The 24,442-nt window shown below is 38.6% G+C and overlaps 1 long non-coding RNA gene across 1 annotated transcript; it reads left to right on the top strand.

Moving 5' to 3' along the window:
• Positions 1-5,615: 5,615 nt before the first annotated feature.
• LOC309615335 lies at positions 5,616-23,786 on the top strand. Its single transcript, XR_014236747.1, has 2 exons — positions 5,616-11,141; positions 17,652-23,786. It is a non-coding gene; the product is annotated as an uncharacterized lncRNA (long non-coding RNA).
• Positions 23,787-24,442: the final 656 nt, after the last annotated feature.

Here is a 24,442-nt window from a genome sequence, read left to right as displayed (position 1 = left end):
TGGCAAAGAGGCGTAATCAAATCAAATACATAAAGATGCATAGCATAGATTTGAAAAGAGGAAAGTGACTTTTGGTTTCAGTAATTGCTAAGACTAGGCCAAGCCCCAAACCCTTGTATCTTAAAGCCCCGAAAATGTTGAATAAAATATAATAATAACTTTTAATGTATTTCTCAGGTAGTAGGAGTCAATGGAAATATGCAGGTGCCAGAAATAAAGAACAGACATAAACTAGATTACGGATTTCTATCAGGATAGCGAATATTCATGGACTGCAGGCTCTTTCTTCCAAAGTCAAACCAGAAGAAATAATAAAAAGGAAGGAGGAGAGGATTTGAGAAATCTAAACAAAAAAGGAAGGCTAAGGTCAGTCTGGACTTGTGTGTAAATGGGCAGCTGTGGTCAAGAATTGCAAGAGGCAAAGTTCAGAAGAAAGCTTTAAGCAATACTCTGGCCTCTTCCTGAGTAGTCTTGGAGCAATCATTTCATTGCTCCCCCCTTTCAGGATAGAAACTGTGGACAAAAGCACAGACTGTCATTGTCATGGAGTAATAATATGTCAGTGCAAAGCCCTGGAATCGGTGGCCAGGCACATCAGACGTCTACTCCTCCAACTGATCTCTCCAAACCCCCAGAGAGGACAGGTTAAAACTTACAATACCACCTTCTCTCAAGCCTTCTTCCTAATGCATTGTCTATGGAACGGCCACAAATAGGAACAGCCGAACAGTGGTTCTCTGGTGCAGGGGTCTCCTTGCCCTGGGACTCCTCCTCTCATTTGTCCTCGGACTCACTGGAGGGATACAGACTGGGTCCAGCCTCCTTTCCTTCCCCAAGAAACTCTGCCAGACATAGTACTTGGTGCATCCATCAGAATGTGAGTTCATGAGCTCAAATATCTAAACCCAGATGAATTCAAACATTACAAAAGAAAGACAAGGAACTGAACTACATATAATATACAAAGCAGAATGTAGACTAATTAAAATAAATTATTATCAATATACTAGAGGCCATAAAGATGAAAATTAGTAATATGAATTATCTTTTCCCTACACCTTTCCTATTGTTTTCTTCCAGGTCAAACCAGCAGTTTAACAGTGACATTAAATAACAAATTCTGCTTATGGCTCAAGTTTTTTACTTAACACTTTGTCCATGTATTCCATTGTATGAAACACTAAAGGTTATCAATTTATATGCTCTCAAAAGTAAGCTAAGAAGTAACTAATCAAATTGGGTAGTAGTAAATTTTCCAAAGGATGAGTAAGTCTTCAGCAAAAGAGTCCTATATTTGTTTCTGCTGACATTTCTCTAAGTTGACTATTCTATCATTGCAGTATCCATCTCCATCTCTATCTCCAAATCCATCTCTATCTCTATCTCCATCTCTATCTCTCTCTCTATCTCCATCTCTGTCTCCATCTCCATCTCCATCTCCACCTCCACCTCCATCTCCATCTCCATCTGCATCTCCATCTCCATCTCCACTTCCACCTCCATCTCCATCTCCATCTCCACCTCTATCTCTATCTCTATGTCTACAACTACATCTACATCTATATCTGCAGCTATATGACATAGTGATTACACATACATAAGAATAAAAGGGAAAGGAGGACCAAAGAAAGGGGATATGTGATGAAGATAAAAAAGTTGTTTCAGCAAATGGAAATGGAACTGAGCAGAGTATGGCTCATCTAAAGGTTCAGATTGATGCAAGATTAATGCAGATCAACTCATGAACTCTGAGTGAAACATAGGGACTCTATAATAACTCATGGGTAATTAAGAATTTAAAAAGAAAACTTTGATTTTCAACCAAATGAAGCTGCTTTATAACAGGCCAATCCAAAAAAAAAAAAAAGGCAAGATTAAATACTCCAATAGAGCAGTTAAAAATCACTTTTTGTAGCTTTCATTAAAAGAGATAATTTTTCTTATATTCCTAACTGAGGTCTATGTATAAAGTTAGTGCTCAATAAATACTGGCTATTTTTTATAACTAGCTCAACTGTTTTTTCTCTTGTTTTTCCTTATTTAGTATTTGATGTTTTAAGATATATTTTTATTTAGAAATTAATATTAAAACTATAAATATTTAAGAGGCATTGACGTATTCAAACCTATAATTCCCATGATTCATAGATTCCTATACATAAGCTTATTATCTGGTTTTTTTTTTTAAAGATCCCACTAATCACCTGATAGCCTGGTAACAAGAGCCAAGGATAAGGATATACTAGTCTGGAGCAAGAACTAACTTCTTGGAGATATAACCAAAAACCTTGAGCCACAACTACCTTACCACACATGTAATTAAAAAGGGATGAGTGGTGGGGTTTGAGTGATTTCTCCTTTTTAAGGAAACAGCTTCAGCATGGAATATACAAATACATAGAAGAGATAACTAATATAAGCTCATAGAGCAAAGATCTGGAAAATACCTTGAGATGTCAACTCATCCATACTTCTGACCTCAAGTTGGATTATACGTAAACCATTCACCTCAGATGAAAATTATTCTTTCCAAAGATGTTCAGAGAGGGGTCATGATTTGACTCAAAGAAAGCTCCCCTGGTGGACCCCCCTCTCCACCCCCATCATTTATTTAGAGTCATTCCTGGTTATTTTGTTAATGGAGAAGATAGAGAGTGAGAGAGATAATTTACACAGAAAGTTCATTGATAATGAAGATTCAGCTCTTCACCTAATGAGGTTGCTTCACTCCCCTGAAATAATGCAGGAGTTTCATGTCAGAAACATTAAATGCAGACTTCCCTGGTGGCGCAGTGGTTAAGAATCCGCCTGCCAATGCAGGGGACACGGGTTCGAGCCCTGGTCCAGGAAGATCCCACATGCCGCGGAGCAACTAAGCCCGTGCACCACAACTACTGAGCCCATGTGCTGCAACTACTGAGGCCCGTGCACCTAGAGCCCGTGCACTGCAACAAAGAGTAGCCCCCGCTCACCACAACTAAAGAAATCCCACACGCAGCAATGAAAACCCAACGCAGCCAAAAATAAATAAATAAATAAATAAATTTAAAACAATTAAATGCCTTTGAGCACAATGAAAAGTGTTGAGATATTTACTTAAAGGCTTGCGTGAAGCATTGTTATGAACATCAGGGCCCCATGATTTCATTGTTGGATCTTAGTTGACATCTTTATTAATGATCTAAAGATAGATAATCAGTTTGTCAAGTTTCTAGATGTTATTCAATTAGGAGCAATTCCAAAAATCCATGGAGGATAGTGAAATGGTACTAGTGGATTAGAGAAGTCAAATAATCTGTCTAGAAATATAAAAAAAGAAGAATACATTTACAGTCTAAGAAGTCATTCTGTTTCTTATCAAGAAAAACAAAGAATTCCAAAGCATTTAACATATCTTATCTAAAACAAAAGATAGAAAAATAAGGATATTTTTCTTTGTCATTATCATGTCATGGTTCACTCAAAACAGCCTTATCAACTATCGCATATGGGATCAAGAAGGCTATACAAAGATGTGAAGACTTATAAATAAATGAAGATGCAGTTATGGACATGAGCCTGTTTCTTTTGTCCACAAATACTAACAGATTTGTCTAGTGTGTTTTCTCCAATTCAAAAGAAACTATTTTAACAGAGCACTGAACTTTTTTGGCTAGTAGCAACGATTTACTCTCCCTTAATTAATACAATCTCATCTATAGTTTTCTTTTTTTATTCTTAAACTCATTTACTTTGAAGCCTGATCATTTGAAATCTCCACACAATAGACCCTAACAAGTGAGTCTTAGGCAGATGGATGATTGCAGTGACTTATCCAGAATCTCTTAACAGGTAGATAGTATCTGTGGATCAACATTCCTAACTCTACTCCACTGCTCTCTTTACTGAGCTACAATGCTTTTTCTTGGGATTTTTAAAAAATTTTATTTTGTTTTTAATTTGGCCGTGCTGCGCGGCTTGTGGGATCTTAGTTCCCTGACCAGGGACTGAACCCATGCCCTCGGCAGTGAAAGTGCAGAGTCCTAACCACTAGACCGCCAGGGAAGTCCCTCTTGGGATTTTTTTTTATAAGAGTTTCTGCTCTTAGATCTACATGCCCTTGTGAAATCCATCTAGTTAAATGAGGATAGAGTTCTAGATTTTGTAGTGTCCAAGCAGGGCCTCAAGGCTAGACGATGATACCATGAAGATGATGATTCTTAACTCTGGTTGAACATTAAAATCATCCGAGGGAAGTTAAAAATATCTCAGTGTTTGAATTTTCAATTAACTGACACCAAACATCTTGCAGAGAACATGGAACCACTGTTTCTAGAAGACTCTCTAGAAGAATCTCTTGCACAATGAAGGTTAAGAACCACTGTCACAGGCAGTATCTGTGTTTGGTAAAGGGTGTATTCTAGGTACAGTCAGCTATTGCTACCAGCAGAGGGCCTGCTATGTCTTACACAAAAGCTTCAAGAATGTGACTGATTTAGAGCTCGGCTCTCCATCAAAGCCCTGTTCCGACGTCATGGGAAAGAGGCCTAAACTTCCTTCTAACCAGAAACCTGCAGGAACCACTCCACAGAGTATGATCCCAAACTGCTGGCTATTACAGTAACTTCACTGGGAAGCTGTAGATTTTCACTTTGAAAGCCATCTTCTCTGGCAACTTAGATAAGTCTTAGGGGAAGGCCCTCGAAGTAAAACTAATGGCTAATGAAGAGCTTTCTGAAGGCCAAAAGCAAAGCAAATCTAGCAGGCTTTAATTTTTTTCTTAACAAATCTGTGCATACATTTATCCTTTTCTAATCAATTTTAATGCGTACCTTGTCTCCCAAAAATATGCTAAAGCAAGAGCCCAGAAGTATATTTGCCTATGCATCACTTCTGATACTTTTCTCATTTGTACCTGTGGGATTTTAATTCATAGAGGTGACTGAGTTATTACACAGAGAGGTCAATGCCATTGAAAGAAGAATTTATGACTTATATTTCCTAAGAGAAGGGGACATCTCATGCCCATAGGGCCACAAGGGAAACACCAGGTTCTGGTGAACAGCAGAAGCAGGGGTGAGGGGAAAACTAGGCCAGAGTCCTTATTGGGGTTTCTGTGGGAAAGGCAAGGCAGGGCAGAGTTAACAGGTTAGGACTGGCTTGTGTGAATATTTATGGCAGGCTTTGGGCTATAGGCGTGTTTGCCTGGTGCTTAGCCCTGGGATGATTTAGGGCAGGGAATATACTGGTTTGGTGTATGCGTGTCTTATGGAGGAAGCAGTTGGGAGTACGGATTCCAGATTGGTTAGTTTGCATCTAAAAGGTGAACTCTTGGCCAAGCCCTTTGCTGCTTCTCAGAACTGGCTGGACCTGGGAAGGCAGTCTCTCCCCAGTATTTTTGAGATGTCGAACATCACAAGATACAGAAAATTTAAAAATGTGAGTAACACAGTACTTCCATCTGGACAAAGAAGTTGCATGAGCAGGGAGTTGTGTGAGCTGGAAGATCAAGTGGCCGTGTTGTGGGTAAAGGCTCCTTCAGCTCCAGTACAGCTGATCAGTGACAAGGGTCAGTGCATGGCCACTGGTCAGCAGGAATACAGTGGGAGAGTTCTCTTTCAACCTTCAGGTGAGTGAGAAGATGAAGCGACGACAGAGTCGCAAAATCTGACTATATGTGCTCTGAAAAACAGGAGGGGGTTTTTTACTTGTCAATCCTATTTATGCAGTTTCTCCTAGATATTTCTAAAATTTCATTGATGTATTGGTCTGAAATTAGCAACAAACAAAGAATAGGAAAAGTTTTCTTTCCTCTTCCTAAAAGAGAAAAGCCTGAAACAGCTGAAAACTTTAGCCTACTAGATCTTCTGAACTAAAAACATGTTCTTTTCCAGATTCTACATTCAGCTATTTCCAGAAAATCTCTGGACGCAAAATTTTGGGGCAATATTTTCATTGGATATTTTATAGAATATTTTTATTTTATACTTGTCTTTGGGCCTGGTAAATGAAAGCACATCATAAGGAAAGTCAGTTATGATCAAACACTACAAATCTGAGGAAACATGGAAAAAGTGATAAAAGAAAAGAGTGTAGTTTTCTTCTTTTTTTGTCTGTGTTTTTGGGATCAAAATAACAAATCAGCTATAAAGTTACTTTGAGTAAAAATATATATTGACACAAAATAAAGGCTGCTTTGCAAAGGGGACTTGCACCCCTGGTGAGTCCAACTTTAATATTTAAAGCTAAAGAGATCCGAGGAATAATGCAGTTTTCTTCTGTTGTTTTATTTATGGGATTCAGATACTTTAGCCACTGGTATTTGTACTTAGCCTGAAGGGCTGAGAAGTCCACCAGTAGGGGGCGGTGTAGATAAGACCTGTTCGTAGTTAAGGCAGAGCCAGATAACAGCATTTGCCCCACCTGCCGCTGGGTCCTGTGTTTGCATGGCCTGTCTAAGCACAATACGTCGATGCTTCTACTCTCTCAGTGTTTGGAAATGATCACTTCAGCCTCAAACTTTCCTTTTATGGCCTCACCTTAATGAAGATACTATTGGAAACTCACTGAATTAGTTTTTCATTTATATTTAAGCAGGACTTACCTCTATAAAAGTCAAAGAGGAAATTTGCTCTCTTTCTCTGATTCTTGAGTGTTTAACGTTTTAAAAGGGGGCACTTTGCCTCAACTCTCTTCCACCAGAGGATTAAAGGAAGAGTTTTATTGATTTAAGGACAGTGAGTTTAGGTTTTAATTAACTTAAGTAATTTGCCTAATCAATTTCATGAATCACTGACTTTGTATTTTATATATTGTCTGGATTCCATATATGCATCACCTATATTCCCTGAAACAGGGTTTTTCAGGGTCTGTGAGTGAGTTATTTTTGTTACATTTATTTTATTTTATTTTACTTTATTTAATTTCATTTTAATTATTATTATTATTATTATTTTGGGGGTGAGGCACAAGGTTGGAATGTGAGTGGGGACAGATGAAATCAAAAGAGATTTTTGTTTTAGTTTTAGGGTTTCTTCCCCCCTTTTTGCAGAGTTCAGTCTTTGCTTTAGGCTCCCTGAATAAAAAACTTCCAAACCACACAGCAATGTCCCTTGGCGTGGCTTTGCTGTGGTCTGTGGGATTCTTCAGGAGTCCTGCGAAGGCTGTGACGTGCCTCATTACTGCGGTGGGAGTGCTGTGTGTAGGTGGTGATCGTTTTCTGCTATTTGGTATTGGGAACCAAGGGAACAAGAATACAGTATGCTGCAGGCATGTTTTTCATGGATGACTCACATTCTAAATGATTGCTCTTTGTGCTACAGTTCAAATAATACCAACGTGCCGTAGGAACATAACAACCAACCCGAATCGAGGTTACAGTTAGATCAGACATGCTTATTTTGGGCCTTCATCAGTAGAAGATTGTATATAGCACTGCCGGGTGCAGTTGGGGAAGTGGGCTATAAACTGTGTTCAGTGAGCATTTATGGAGGTTTACTCCATGTCAGAAATTTTACTGAGCCCTGGTGATTTCGTTATGAGAAATCACGATCCTTGCTTTCAATAAATACGTAGTCTGTGTAGATATCATATAAAAAGTAAATGCCATGTAGAATAGTATAGAATAATCAGAAATAAAATGCAGAGTATATTCAAGTATCAAAAAAGAATGGCTGAAGCAGTTTTTGAGCTTAAACATCTTGTCAAGAATTAATTAAAAATACATATCAGTAATTTAGAATGCAACAAGCCGGTAAGAATGAGCATCATGCAACAAATAAGAGCCAAAGATGATGTGCCAGGCACTGTGCTGAGTCATTTCCATGCGCCATCTAATTCCATAGATAAATAGATACAAAAATAGGGCAAAAAATAGATACGAACAAGCATAAGACAATCAAAAGAAACCACAAGACACAAAAATTACTCTGACTTTAATTTCTTTTTTCTTTTTTTTTTTGCCACACCACGTGGCTTGCAGGATCTTAGTTCCCCAACCAGGGATTGAACCCACACCCTCGGCAGTTAAAGCACCGAGTTTTAGCCACTGGACTGCCAGGGGATTCCCTAATTTCTTTTAACCGAAACTTCTTGTGATTTCTCCTATGCTTAAGGCAAATGGACCACATTAGGCTGTAAACGATGATAGGAGGAGATAATGGACCAGCTTTTCAGTCTTGAAAATAATATGAACAAATTTCACAATTACAATACAATGCTGCCATTTTAAATGTGCAGTTCATTCACAGATCTACTGGCCCATTATTTAAATTATTTTAATGAGATGGTGCCTCTTGAAATCCTAAAGGTTAAAATGGGACATGTCTTACGCTTCCTAAAGTTATTCAGAATCAACTACAAATCGCAAGGAGGGAACAAGAGTGTCAGCAGTGTTGGGCATGAGCACATTCTTTAAAGTATATTTTTCCTTCTTGTCCCTTGATTGATGAGTTTAATACATTCTAATGGACATTGCCCATTGCATAAGGCCAGAGGCTGCTAGTTGGGGGATAATGAGAATAATGCCATAATGTGAATCTCAAGGCAGTTTTCAAATTGGATTTGTACTGCTGTATTGCCCTGAAAGTGTTCCTATGTGAAATCCATATTTTTATGTGACATTTGGGGAAATAAAAAGAAAAGCAAAATGTACCACAGGAGTCAACATGCCATTACATACTTTGACTGTTCTGTTAAAAAACAATCTACCTGTTTCAGCTTTTGGAAAACCTGCCAAGGAAGAAAGATGTTTGTAATTAATATGCCAACAGGAAATATCTCCAAGCTGATGCGTCATTCTGTCATGTCCTGATGCAATATGGTCCTGGCGTTAGCCAGGAAGCGTTCAAGGAAGGAGGTGAGCTTTGATGACGCCCTAACTGGATATGCAATGCCAGTTCTGGGACTCTGGGCACTTCTTTCAACTCAGACTGAGAGTCCTTTAAGAACCTTTGTTTGGCAGCTACATTTTTACAGTGCACCACTAATAAAATAAACCAGATAAAGTAGAATATTCTGCCCAAGGCATCCGTGTAATTGAATACTGGCTCTATTCCCTATGAATTGTATGACTAGGTAAGTTATTTAGAATTTCTGAGGTTTAATAACCTCATCTGAGCAATGGGAACAGTAAAACCCACCTTAGAGGGTTTGTGAAGATCAAGCTATTCACATACATAAAGGAAAGGACTTATTAGGTCTGTTTAGGAAATATTAGTTTCCTCTTCCTTTATAAGACGATTTATGCTTATTTAACCATGGCACCAAGTCAACACTTGCTGCAACCAAATAGTAATGTTTTGACAGTATGGAGTTAAAAGGGAGTAGAGCGCCCTCACTCCTGCGTGGCCCAGTGGTTCTGTGGTGTGGAAAGCAAAATGCAGAGCAGCTGCTGTGTGAGCCTTTGCTACCACTGACCTCACAGCCAAGGCACTGCAGTACGTTTCTATTGTGAATAACAACTTGCCACATGTTTAGCAGCTTAAAACCCCCATCTCTAATCTCCCAGTTTCTCTGGGTCAGGAGTCCATGCACAGCTTGACTGGGTCCACGGCTGCAGTCGAGGGAGTGGCCCCACTGCCGTTCTCACCAGGAGCTCAGGGTGCTCTTCCAAGATCATTCAGGAGTGGGCAGAATTCAGTCCCTTGTGGTTGTCCAGTTGAGGCTCTCAGCCTAGAGGCAGCCCCTCTCCAGAGCTGTTCACAGCAAGGCCCTTTGCTTTCTTGCCTAAGGCCAGCAGGAGAACATCTCTCTGACGTTTCACCTGGTAAAGGCTCCTCTCATGGTGTTAGGACCACCCAGGATGGTATCACTTTTGATGAACTCAGTCAACTGATAAGTAACTAAATCATGATGCTGATACCCCATGACAGTCACAGGCTTTGCCCACACTCAAGGGGAGGGGACCCTACAGGGCAGGTACAACAGAGAGTACATGTCTTGGAATTCTGCATACCACAGTCATGTGGCCCAGATCCAGAGAAACATCTCCGGAAGAAGGCAATCTTCAGACGGATTCCTGGCTCTGATTTTCCATGCTTATTGCAGCTGAGCAACGTTTAATCTGAAATGGCAACAGCCTTCTCAGCATTAGTTGACTGGTGGCTAGAGATGCTGGGAATACCAGACTGACCAATGGGATATGCAATCCTCAAAAGCCAAATACTCATTTGGAACAAAGGGTAAGGAGCTGAGCTAGAGGTGGAAAATCTGCATGCCAGGTATACTCAAGCACTTGGCAGAAATTTTTAAGCTTCTTAATCATGCTGAGACTCTGGTTTTATGTAAGATGAGGAAATTGCATCTCAGAGAGAATAAGTGACTCACCCAACACCATGCAGCAGATTAATCTGTGGGAGACTTGGGTCTTAAATATATGTCCACCTGCCTTTGTCCAGGTTTTGTCCAACATAGCATTCTACTTTTCCTGTTAGAAGCGGGGTCCATCACACGTAGAGCTTTTTTTCATGCATGCCTTGTAGTATGGTCATTGACTACCCCTTGAGGTATGCTAGGTGCACACAGGAAAAAGAACACGGTCAGACTGAACCTCCGCATCTTGAGAGAACAGAGGCAGGATCTTTTTAGGTTGTTAAAACATAATCAGGATAAAGATTTGGCCATGGAGGGTGAGATTAGATTGCCTTATTCAGAATTAACATTTATAGAAGATTGAAGGGGGTGGAGAGATAAGTCCCTCTTCTTTAGAATGTGAAACTGTTGGCTTGCTTTACCAGGAGTTTGAGAATTGAATTTACTGCCTACGATTCAGCAGTGCTCGACCCAATAAACTAACATAAAAATTTATCCTAGGCTAGTGACATGCCCAGACTTGTAAGCAAAACTACTTTGGGGGTTGTCATGGGTTGATTTATGTCCCCCCTCCAAACCCTATGTTGAAGTCCTAACTCCCAGCCCTTCAGAATGTGACCCTATTTGGAGATAAGGTTTTTAAAAAGGACTTCAATGTAAAATGAGGTCATTAGGGTGGGCCCTGACCCAATATGACTGGTGTCCTTATAAGAAGAGGAAAGTTGGGTGCAGGTGTGTACAGAGGGAAGACCATATGAAGACAAAGGAAAAAGACGGCCATCTACTACCCAAGGAGAGAAGCCACAGAGGAAACCAAGCCTGCCAACACCTTGATCTTGGACTTCTAACCTGTAAGAAAACAAATTTCTGTTGTTTAACACTGCGCCCCCAACCCCAGCCAATCTGTGGTACTTTATTCTGTCTGTAAACTAATACAGGGGGGTGTTTCCACAACCACAGTGGATTCTCACAGAAAAACACAGTCTTAGTAACTTTCATCTCTCCGTTTATAAAAGAATAGCAAATGAGACAACAATCTACCATGAATGAGAAGATTATTAGAACTTCAAGAGGTTGAAAAATTAAAATTGCAATCTGAAGTAGAGCATAACATAAGCACATTTAAAGTGATTTTATCACCATTAAGAAAAGGTTAAATTCTTTGAACAACAAATATGTGGAAATTGAAAAACTAATGTACAGAAATTCAAAATATAATTTTTAAGGTTAAAAAACAAATAAGCCTATTAAATAACAAATTAGAGACAGGTAAAAAATTAATAACCTTAAAGATAAATATGAGGAAATTACACAGCATTCAGTAAAAAGGGAAAAATAAGTGAAAATTATAAGGTGTTGAGAGACATGGAAGATAGAATGAGGAAACCAATATACATCAGAATATATACGTCAAGAAATAAAATAGGATGAAGGAGAAGTAATAAAGGTCAGAAAATGATGGAATAATACTACTACATTTCTGTGGGAAAATTGCAGTTAAACAAAAGTTTTAATGAGATTAAACTAAAATAATTTATCAGGAATTTTGACTTTCTTATTGACTTCATAAAATGAGACATATGTATCTCATTCCCTGATATACATATCTATTTTTTCTTCACTTAAAAATAAAACCAGCTTTGCAATCGACTCTACATGGCTTACCTATGTCACCAAGGCAATGGTCACCTCTACCTGGTGTCAGCTTTGGGGGGATGGCAATGTGGTAGGGAAACAAGTGCTAAACCAAGGAGCTCTGTTCCTTTGCATGATTCATTTAGTCTCTCCAATGTTACTTCCTCATCTGTAACAGAAGGAATTGAAGGTTTTCTAGAAGACAGTAGCAAGCTTTGGCATCAGACAGACCTAAGTAGAAAGCCTCGTTCACCCACTGACTTGCTACTGGGTCCTGTGTGCTCAATAAATATTTGTTGAGGGAGTTGCTTGTCTCAGTTACCTGGTCTGAAACTTGGGGGTGGCACACCCAGATCAGATGACTGCGTGGAGGACCGCTGAGACTCTGTGTGACTTGGTTAACCTTGCGTTTGGCTCAGGGCAAGCAGACAGAGTAGGCTGTGCTTTTCATATTTCTAAGGTCCCTTGTAGTTCTAACGTTCTCAGAATCCCTGACTTGATTTCAATAAGTGTAAAACAATTTGTAGGGAATGTGGGAACTAAGTATTTTATATTGCTGTTTCATGCATCTTGATTTGTTGCAGTAAACTCATTATGTTAAACATGAAATGGAATGGCTTTTTCTTGGAAGCTTTTACTTTATTACAGTGAATGCAAAGGCTGCCCCCTTGTGACAAAGCGTGAGGACCACAGGCTGTAACCCATCCCTCAGGCTGTAGCCTTAAACGTTTGCTGCAGAGCTGACCCTTCCTGACAGCGTGATGGAAGCTGTGCACAGGATACGTTTCCGTAGGTTGATGCATGAGAACATCTCATTCCAGAGAGTCGCTTCTGTTTCTCAGTGGAGGCAGTTTCAGCTCAACTGTATTTTAAAAATAGTCTATGAATAATGTAAGAATATCACTGTTATCCGGTAGCTTTCAATCAACGCTAGCTCTCTCCCACCTTCTCTTTCTGACGCTTTAAGGAAGATGGTTTGACAGATGAAGTTTCATGCCCTATTTTTCTAGTTAAAATAGCCCTGTGAAAATGCAATATGTCTGCCTAGTAGTTTAATGTATTTTTAGTTTTATCTCATGATGAAGTCATGCTACAAATATTCCCCTTACATTGCAAAAATGTATAGCACATATGAAAAAAAAAGAAAGTATTTAATTTATGGTTCCAATGGTACAACAGAAATTTCCTTATCACTTCCTTACTATGCTTCGTATTTTGTGTGGAAGGTTCTCACGGGAGACTGGGGGTAGTGGAGGTGACCAGATGCTGAGGGTCAGCTTCTCCAGATGCAGGTGCTGAGACTGAATTTGGAGTGTAGGCTATTTATTAGGAGTCAATGTCTGTGAAGAAAGGGAGAGGAAGCAGAATTGGGTAGTGGGAGAATGCTGACAGTAGATGCCAAAGACCAAGGACCAAGGACCAAGGCCTGCCAAGAAAGCCTCAGCTAACCCAGCGAGCTCTGGACCGAGCACGTATCCCATGTTGGACCAAAAGAGTTGGACCTTTGTGCTCCTACCTGGCTCAGCAGCAGGCACGGGCAGCTCTGGCCAGAGCATGACCCAAGGCTCAGGGACTCCCTGCACCTAAACTAACTGTGCAGGATCTACAGCAAATCTTGACAGGAAATCTGGGAGCAGGGCTCCACGTCTACCATGTGTCACTGACAGAGGAGAGGGGACAGAGAACGTCAATCCACTCCCATCTTGAATAGACAGTCTTCTTGCTGATGCTCACATGCAGCTTAGTTGCAGGTCCATTCATTTCTGCTGAAGCCTCTTCCTGCTCTCTCCTGCCTTGGTCTCCTCCAAAGCCACCAAGAACAGGGCTCTCCTTCCCTACACAATTTCTTCTCCTGCTCTGCCTTTGGCTAAGCTTGCCCTTCTCCCAGCAGCAATGCTAGTCTGCATCACCAAATTGAACATAAAATAATAATGCCTTGCATTTTTTAAGTATGCATGTTCTGTCTTAACTAAACTATAAGCCAGGAGTTGCAAAAAAAAGTTTCATCTTGCACTACATTTGTTAACGGCTGCCTGGAGAGAGCTGTGTTGAGAAGGATTCTGAGTCTGAATCCAAGCTCAGTGAAAAGTAGAACCAGAACCACCAGTGACCGTCACGGTCACACCAGGGAGAGAGGGGACATCTTTTCAATATTTGCTTTCCCACCCTGTTCTCAACTTTCCACTGGCAGTTAACATGGCAATGTATAAAAAACAATACTTCACACTTCTTGCTGAATATAGAAATGAATTGCCCTAAGCCTCTCAAGGGATCTTTAATTGTGGAGAAAAGTCCCTTATAGAGAAGTGTCTGTGACACTTACTCAGAAATGAAGTTGCTGGATTGTGAGGTATTTGATGGTGTTTTGTTAAATACTTCCGTATTGTTCTCTAGCTTTACATGAGGGGTTCTATAATTAATTGACTTGATTTGTAAGTAAATCAGTCCAAGTACAAAGGCCTGAGACTCAGTGGGGGCAGGGTTGGGGGGAGATGGCGTCAGTTTCTATCCAAGGCCCAAGGCCCAAGAACCAGGAGCACCAAGCCCAAGGGCAAGAGAAGACGGGTGTCCCAGCTCAAGCAAAGGCAGCAAATTGGCCCTTCCTCTGCCTTTTTGTTCTCTTCAGTCTCTCCATGAACGGCTGATCTTCTTTACTCAGTCTATTGATTTAATTACTAATCTCTCCCAGAAACACCCTCACGGATACAACCAGAAATAATATTTTGCCAGCTATCTGGGCATCCCTTTGCCCAGTCAAGCTGATGCACACAATTAAATGTCACAAATATATTCATAGTTAGGCATTTTTTAGATTGTCGATAAACCCAAAGAAGAAAATAAAAATAACCCATAACTACTTTTCAATATGTTGGTGTATTTTCTTTCAATACCTTTTCTGCTACCTATCTATATGCATATATTCAATCTATATTAGAAATGATTGTAATCATACTTATCACACAATCTTGCCTTCTTTATTCATTCAATTCTGTCTTGTGAGTTTCTACATCACTAACAATTCTTCAAAAACATCATGTTAATGTTATTTCCCAATATTCCACTGTGAAATCCCTATCATCACAACTGATTTCTCCTTTTTCCTATTTAATATTTAGATTATTTTAATGTTGCTTTTTGTCATTATAAGTAATGCTCTCTGAGTCATCTTGGCCTTTGTTACATCTTTGATTTCCCAATATATTTCTGGAAACGGAACACTGGATTAGAGGCTAGAAATATTTTAAGATTCTTCACCTGCTTGATAAGCCAGAAGGTTTACCAATTTATACTTGTACTTGTATTAAATGAATTTTTCTTTACACCATCTCTAATACTATTTTTGTTGTAAAAATATTTTCTATTTTGCTATCTAACTGGGAACAATCATATTAGGTGGGATCTTGTCTAACATTCTGCTTAGAGAAAATATAAAAAACGCTTGTTTTCTAGCACTGTAGTACCCAAGAGAATATAATGTTTGTTCATGTTTGTTTTTTAAATCAAAAATAACATGGATTGGTGATACCGAAGAGAAGTTTAATATTAAAGTCAATGTATTTTTTATAATTAAAAAAAACTTGATTTAGTCTGCTTAGGTAAATTGTACCTAGCACATCACTGAGTTGCAACTGTCATTTCTATAAAATGATAAATGTTTATGAAGTGCAATGCTGATGTCACTGGAAAAAATTTTTTTATTGGAGTATAGTTGATTTACAATGTTGTGTTAGTTTCAGGTGTACAGCAAAGTGATTCAGTTATCTATCTATCTATCTATCTATATATATATATCTTCTTTTTCAGATTCTTTTCCCTTATAGATTATTACAAGATACTGAATATGGTTCCCTGTGCTCTACACTAGGATCTTGTCACTGAAAATTTGAGACTTAAAAATATATTTCTGTTGTTTACTTGATTAATCTAACTCATCAAGTTGAAATGAAGTATTTCTGATGGTTACACAACTTTCTATTTATGTCAAGCTTCCAGTGTAGATTATTTCTGCATTAAAGGCATCCAACGACCCTTTCCAGCAGCATCAACCCACCTCATACCCCAAACCAAACTTCTAAGACATACAGCTAGAAGAGGATGTTTGCAAACATTTAGACAGTGAGACATATGATTTTTGCAAGTTTGTAAAAATTCTCCTTTGTAATTCCAGTATGCGAAACCACTAAAATACTATAACCAAAAAAAAAAAAAAATTTTTTTCTAATTTGTTAGGTTCAGAAAAGCATCTTCAGATATGATATTCAAAGTGGGCGGCTCTGCAGGGAGAACAGCAGAGGGCGCACCAGCAACTTCCCAGGGCACAGAAACCAGCGCCAGCATCTTTCCTCTTCATCAGCTCCAGGCTTTACCGTGAAGAGTCTTCTCCCCATTAAACTCCATTCCACGCTAGAAATAAGGGCGAAAACCAGCACACAAGCCCAGATTTATGATGGAGCTATGTGCCTGCCCAGGAAGTCTTGGAGTTTTGCTCTCATTCTCAGCTTCATAATAAAATGCAAAAGAGCTGGGGGCAGTCAATTCAGCTCATTGGATAGTCTCAGCAAGTAGTAACTAATGGATTTCAACGTAGAAAATTATATCATTTTCAGACAATCTTAATAATATCAAGATTCTAATTTACCTTAAAAGAATCCATAACCCATAATAGAGAAAAGACCTGAAATAATTGCCCTAAAAGAGATTAGATGTTCTTTGCGTCTAATTACACTGAACACGCATAATTTAAAATACCAGAAAATAGCAAAAAATTTTAATCAACATTTTCAAATCCTCCATACCCTGCCTTCTAGATTCTGCCTTCTTCCCCTTGCAAAACGTATCAACCACAGAAAACAAACAAGGAATTAAACAAAGAAAATATACACTAGGATTGTGAACAAGTAGCAAACTAAGTTCATTTTATTTTTTTTTATTTATTTATTTTTGGCCAAGCCACATGGCTTGTGGGATCTTAGTTCCCTGACCAGGGACTGAACCTGGGCCCTTGGCAGTGAAAACTGAACCTGGGCCCTTGGCAGTCCTAACCACCGGACCACCAGGGAAGTCCCTAAGTTCAGTTTTTATTTTCTCCTTTCTTCTCTGCTCTGGCACGTTTGCAAACAAAGTCCCACCCACTGAAATGGCAAGATGCTTCCAACAGAAGAGGAAAGAGGCAGAGCAAATGACCCGAATAATCCACAAGCCCAGAGAGCAGCCTGGGGATAAGAGAGAACTGTCTGGGATGAAGTGGGCAAGGGCAAATAATGACTGTATTCACAAATAAACTATCCATCTTCAGAAGCTTTTTGAAACTGTGTGATGTTATGCTGATAACTCCCTTGCAGAAAGACTTTTTTTTGTAAAGGTACAGACTATTTTTTATTTACTTTTTTATTTTATATTGGAGTAGAGTTGATTTACAATGTTGTGTTAGTTTCAGGTGTACATCAAAATGGTTCAGTTATACATATACGTATATCCATTCTTTTGCAGATTACTTTCCCGTATAGGTTGTTACAGGATATTGAGTAGAGTTCCCTGTGCTATACAGTATGCCCTTGTTGATTATCTATTTTATATATAGTAGTGTGTATATGTTAATCCCAAACTCCTGATTTATCCTTCTCCACCACTTTTCGCCTTTGGTAACCATAAGTTTGTTTTCGAAGTCTGTGAGTCTGTTTCTGTGTTGTAAATAAGTTCATTTGTATCATTTTTTGTTTTTTTAGATTCCACATGTAAGTGATGTCATAGAATATTTGAGAAAGACATTTTTAAGGACTGAAAAGATGCAGGGAAGAGCAACAGGAATAACTCTTTGCACCGGCTTCCAGAATAAGGATGTTTTGCACCTCGTCTACACCACCTGTGAGTGGAGTGATTGCAGCCTCTCAGTCTCCCGGCAGCGATGGGGCCGCAAGACGTCACCCCACTGGCGGCGAGGACTGAGATATCCGAGTCCCGATGAAGAGTTTTTGGATGAAATCCCCTGAAAATCCTGCCATCAATAGGCGTTGGTGTTAAACTGGAAGAAATACTTTAAAATATTTTGCAAAGACTAGAAGAATAAAAACACAATTTTGGCCTGGGGCCAATAAGGGGTTAGTGTAATCAGAGGCATAAACATGACTGTTCATAAACAGTCCTGGCTTTGGTTTCTAAGCTGGACCTTATAGGCGATAAATTAGTCATTTAATCAGAAATTATTTTAATTGTCAAGGGATATACAAATGATGGATATTTTAGCTATATTTTTGTTTGGGTGTATATGTAGCCCATCCTCAGGGAATGGAAAAGAGTTAAGAGTAAAAGCACAGGCTGCTATACTGGGTGGGAAGTTTGAATAAAAACAAAATAAGTTGCAGAAACTCAGTGCTCTACGCAGTGGAGTAATTTTTGTTGGGGATCTATTTTGTTCCTGCTAAAATCCAAGAAAGTCTATTACATCCCTTCTTGCCTTCAAAGCAGAAAGTTTTCATTAAGAGGGAGAGAGAAAGAAAGCAAGCAGGTGGGAGTTATTTTGCAGAATGTACTTGAAAAGAGTGGGGCCACCTCTGTGGAGCCACAAATTAACTAGAACTGGAGAAAAGCAGTCAATGGGGTCAGAGCGAAACCTGGTTCGACCTTCAATATAACTTCTGAGATGTCTCTACCATTAATATAAATCCAAATGGAAGTGCCCTTTTATTTTATTTTAATTTTCTATTGGGGTATAATTGACATATAACGTTATATTCGTTTCAAGGGTACCACATAATGATTCGATATTCGTATATATTGTGATAGGAAGTGTCCGTTTAAACAAGAATGGACAGAGGAGGGTCCAGATAGAATCAGAACATAGAACACACAATTGGCAAAAGGTTCTCCCCACCCCTTCAGTGAGGAGACATTGGAAGTTAACACTGAAACCTCACTGAATATTATTTGTGACTTGTTATATTATTACATACAAATGTATATGTAAATATATATATGTATGTGTGTGTGTGTGTGTATGTATATATATATATATATATATATATGGTTAATGTAAGCTTTACATACTTTCCATTCTGTGCTTCTCAGAATATACCTCAGAAAGACTTTTTCGTTGTCTGAGTGTATCACCTGTGACACACACCCTTCAGGCTAATTAGTGACTTATATTTCGCACTCATGTCTCACATCCACCTCATTCATTCATTCATTTAATAAACATTTACGAAGCTCTCACTATGCCCTAGGTACTGTGCTTGGCAAATGAAAATTAGTAAGTAAAGCAGAACCTTGCTTTCAAGAAATTCAGCATCTTTGTAGGGAGAATGAAATTAAAACAGACAGGTCTCTGAGCAATCATCACCCCTCTCTTGCCCAACTGACTCTAGAAAAGATTTCACCCAATTCAGTCACTAGTTCAGACCCCGTGAAGATACATGAATCTTCATCAATCCATCTATTATTTGTTGAATGTAGAACGCTGGGCTGGCTTTAAAAACCTCGATAAGTCTAACTACTCAGTACTTACCCCAAAGTGGAATGTCTCATAGTTAATTAAGTGTAAAATGAGCATGACTGAGTCAGTTCTTTCTTCAAAGATCCACTGGCTAGCTGGAATGTGATAGGTCTACTTATAGGACAAAAACAACAGCAACAAAATTAGCCTAAGGCTATCCAAGATGGTTAATTTGATTTAGTGAGGGAACCTGTGAATAAATATTAACACCCAGAAGAAGCAGAGTGGTTTTTGTATCATTAGTCATTATGTGTCAGCCATAGCTTTTAATTATATTACTTGGACTGTAATAAGACAATAAATTCAGGACAGCTTGGATTTTGGCTTCAGAAACCTGGCGTAATGAGTGAAATTTGCAAATACCCACAATGATATTTTCTTCAATTTTGTTGAAGGCTGAATTACCCTTCAACACATCAATCAGTCTCTCACATTTGCACATATTGAGCTCAAGTAGAGGAAACAGGAAAAGCCAGCAGCCAGCAGCCCCTCCCTTCGGAACCTTTGAGCGCTCACTTCCCGTCATAGGATGGCCGGCCTTTCATGAGAAGGACCGTCATCGTCTCCGTTCCATCTCCTCTGAACACAGGGAAGAGGGGACAGTCATATTCCGCACCAGCCTTCTAATCCTGGCAGACTGCTGTGGTCTTTGACCGTATGCAACACGTTATTAGAGGACAGATCTTTCTATTTGCACGACAAGCTGTGGATTCGGGCAGCCCCCCGGGGCCACCTGCAGACAGAGCACCGAGGGTCCGCTGCCTGTTTCCCCAGCACCGAGGCAGAGTGCGGACTTCGGCTCTGTGAACACCAGGCTCAAACGCGGTGCCTCCACGGTGGGATGTTGAGCAGGTTCCCCCTCTAGGCTTCGGTCCTCTCCTCTGAAGCTGGAGGAGGCTGTAGAGGCAGCTATGGCATCACGCAGGAGCACGTGGGCTCCGCACCAGCCTGGGATCAAAGGCTGCTCCTCCGTTTGCTGGTCATATGCCCACAGGCAATTACTCTCTCTTCTTCACTTCCCTCATCCTTAAAATGAACATACTCACACCGCTTCCACTGAGGGTTCTTGTGGCAATTAAATGGGTTAATGAAGAACTTTCATTATAACTCTTTTTGTAAAGATCGAGATGAATTAATTTTAAACATTAGAGCAGTGCCTGGCACATAGAAAACACTTAAAGATGGTGGCAGTTATTATTTTATGGTGGTAACTTTAAAAGGTGTTTTACATGAGCTATTTTATTCTGACCTAGCAGAGATTTTCTGTCCCTTGATGATTGGGTAAATGTATAGCGGCATAACTATCACAACCTTGATGTAAGTATGAATAATTATTTAAACCAAGCACAAATGTACTCAGCGTTGGGTTTTTTTCCCCTTCCATTGGCCCAGATTTTAACACAGCAGACAATAACATTCTCAGATGTTTTTGTGACTCCTACATGTGACTGTCGTCTTTTGGGAACACGAGATGTATTGCCAAGGCAACAAAGCACCTGCGATGCGGGGTCAGCTCTTCCTTGGGTTGAAAGGTGAAGTTGACTGTTAAGGTGCTGTTTTATTTATTTATTTTTTTGCTTTTGCATGTTTTGTTTTGTTTTAATAAATTACAATAGATATGCTGGCCTCTGAACTTTCTGCTCAGATTGGAAAGGAAATATAAATGGTTACCAAATAGGGATTTTGGTTATATAAACAGCCCTCTGAAGGTTTCATGCCGGGGAAAGCAGCGAAGAAATTGAAGAAGATTTGGAGAGAAAGAAAATGTATATGATTCTCTTATATGATTTTCTTGTCTTTAAAGATACACCAAATTACAAGGCTAATGGGATATGCAAGAGTAAGTTTCTAGTTTATTCCCTTTGTTACTATAGAAGACTTGCAATAGAGACATTCAATACTTTAAATAACCCAAAATGGAATTCTACATTGTTACTATATAAATGCTCTCCAAGTTTAACAAGATATATTTTGGCCAGGCCAACAAAGAAACATTTCTCCAAATTTATTGGGCAATATATTCTTATTTGTCCTCTGTATTTTACAGATAATAGAGGTAAAAGCAGATTTTGGAGGATAAAGAAGGGTTCATTGAGGGGCAAAATAGTTATTTTGCTGTAACAACGTAAAAAAAATCATCCTTAAATATAATTTCCTTACGTCTTCCTACAATATCTTTGACTGTAGAGATATAAATTCCATTTCCTTTTGTTCTGTTCTCAGAAAAAATTCCCAGCAAATTGTCAATGTTTTTTACATAATAACCATTGATTTTTCTGATATTAGTGATTCGCTATGGTTGTTTCTCTTCCAGATCCTTTACTTAACAAGAGACATCTTCTGAGAGTCAAGAGTCTTTCCATTTTGTTCCCTTAATTAGCCTGTAGACATTTGTGCTGATTACAGCATGTAAGGGGCTGTGCAGCCAAGGCTGTTGCTCAGTGCTGGGACCTGCCCTCATCACGTTATTCCATGGGAATGTCGGGCTCACCGCCCACACATCTCTGCAAGGAACAGTCTTTGTCACTGACCAAATGAGTAACTGATTAGCTGAGCCTCTGAAATGTCTCTTCATCACAAAAATCAACTTGCGTACAAGAAATGTAATATTGATACAATACGAATAAAACACTGGTAAAAATGAACATCGATTAATGGGATAGTGGGAAAAGCACAGATATTAGAATTAAGTAGAAAAAGATCATATCATGCTTTCTTTGCAGGTTATTTGATTTCCTAATCTTGCTTTCGTATTTGTAAAATAAGACAATGATACCCCATTGAAACATTTTGAAAATTAAGCGACTCAAGGTATGTAAAGGGCCTCAGTTCCCTTCACATTAACATAAGAACTCAAAGAAAAAAACAATATGCTTATTTCCCAGCTGACTGGTTCATCTGTCCCCAACAGGCCCCTTCACAGGAGCCATCCTGCGACCAGCTCACCCTAGATTGAGTCTGAGATCCACCATCAGTAGCACCAGAGCAGAGTTGCATTCACCACGATTCAAAAACCAAGAAGTGACCTATAACAAAGGACAGATGACAAGTACATCCTGAACTATATTTAAAGTAAGCATAGGCACCACAGAAAAGGGTTTGGCAATCCAACTGATCACTCTGATAGAACTTAAGTTTATGTTTCAAACATTACTTACATTTAGGTCATTCTAAATTGGTAGCATGTAAACCAGAGTTCTCCAAGCTGGCCAAGGGGAAGGAGAGCTTGAGTCTATGTTATGTGGCCACTGAATATGATGGGGTAATGCTTTACCATCCACATATTTATCATATTTCAAACCACTGTCAAAACAAACTCTGAGAACTAAGAGATTTCCACAACTGCACATAAAAAGCCATAACATTACACCAGCAATAACTAATTAGCAAATATAATAAAAATAAAGTATCATATTCCCAATAGCAGCAAAACATATGGTATCTAAGAATAAGTCCAATAAAAGGATTGTAAAAACTATATGGAGAAAACTTTAAAGCATTACTGGAAGATGTAAAAGAAGATTTGAATAAATAGTGAAGTAGAACATGTTCAAAGTTAAAAAGACTGTATCACAAGGACGTCAATTTCCTCCAAATTAATCTCTAAGTTCAATGCAAATCCATTCTAAAAATCCCAATGGAATTTTTGTGGAAATCGACAAGCTGATCCTAAAACCCTAAAAGTAAAGAGTCAAGAGTAGTTAGGATATTTTCAAGAAAAAGAAGTTGAGAGATTTCCATACCAGATAAGGCAAAAGTTAAGGCTATAGCAATCAGGACAGGATGGCATGTGATAGACATATAGAACAGTGAGAGCCCAGACTCATGCGTATGTGAAAACAGGTGGAATTATGAATTAGTGGGGAAATGAGGGGACATTTGATAAATGGTTCTGGAATCATTGCTTATCCATACAGAAAAAAAATGCCTTTAACATTCCAAACACAAAAATAAATTTAAGATGTTTTAGAGATCTAAATATTCTAGAAGAAAATATTAAAGAAAAATATAATGCCATAGAAGGGAAGAATTTCTTAAATAACACATATTTTCAAAACTACTTAAATTTAACATTTCTGTTCAACAAATTATATCATAAACAATGTTAAACCAAAATACAGACTGAGAGAATATGTTTAAAAATCATATAACTGGCAGAGATGACTTTTCAGAATTTATAAGGAAACTTCCGTGGCAATTGTGCACAAACAAATCATCCAATAGAAAATGGACAAAGGAGATGAATAGGTAATTTACAGAAGGGAAACCTGAATATATTGTAAATATGTGACAATCTCACCACCCCCCCAAGTAAATACAAATTAATCAGGTGCAATTAGACACCCATTAGATGGACAACAATTTAAAAGGCAAATGATACCAACTTTTGGCAAGTATGTGGAAAAATGAAGACTTATACCATGCACTGCTTTTGGCAATGTAAATAGGTGCAACCACATTGGAAGCAAAATTTGATGATATAAAATTCATTAAAATGCCTAAATCCTAAAACCAGAAATTCTGCTCATAGGAATATATAATAGGGAAAATCTCTCACATGTGCTCAAGGAGATGTACACAGAAATATATATGAAAGCACTATTTTTAATACTGAGCAACTGGAAACAATCTGTGTATATCAAAAGAAGAATAAGTGATTTAATTGTGATACATTCAAGAAATGAAATACTCTATCAGAATTAATGAACTATAAATATGAACATGGGTAAATCTAAAAAACATGATATTTAGTAAAAAATAAAATTTTAGAACACATTTTCCAAAGAAACATGCAAAAATACTACATAATGGTTTTAGATACATACATTTGCCGAATAATGTACATCACCTATGATAAAAATAAATTCCAAATTCAGAAAGATAATCAGCTCTGGAGGGGACACAAGGGAAATGGCATCAGAGAAAAATACAAAGCAGGATTGAAATGTATCATTAAAGTCATATCTTTTTTTTAAAGCTTAGGTAAATATGGGAAAACATTTGTCAAAATATATTAATATATGA

This window comes from Balaenoptera borealis (genome assembly GCF_965194805.1).
Source record: "Balaenoptera borealis genome assembly, chromosome: 17".
Lineage (NCBI taxonomy): Eukaryota > Metazoa > Chordata > Mammalia > Artiodactyla > Balaenopteridae > Balaenoptera > Balaenoptera borealis.
Note: the sequence above shows the minus strand (reverse complement) of the source record. Positions and strands in the feature narration are given on the sequence as shown.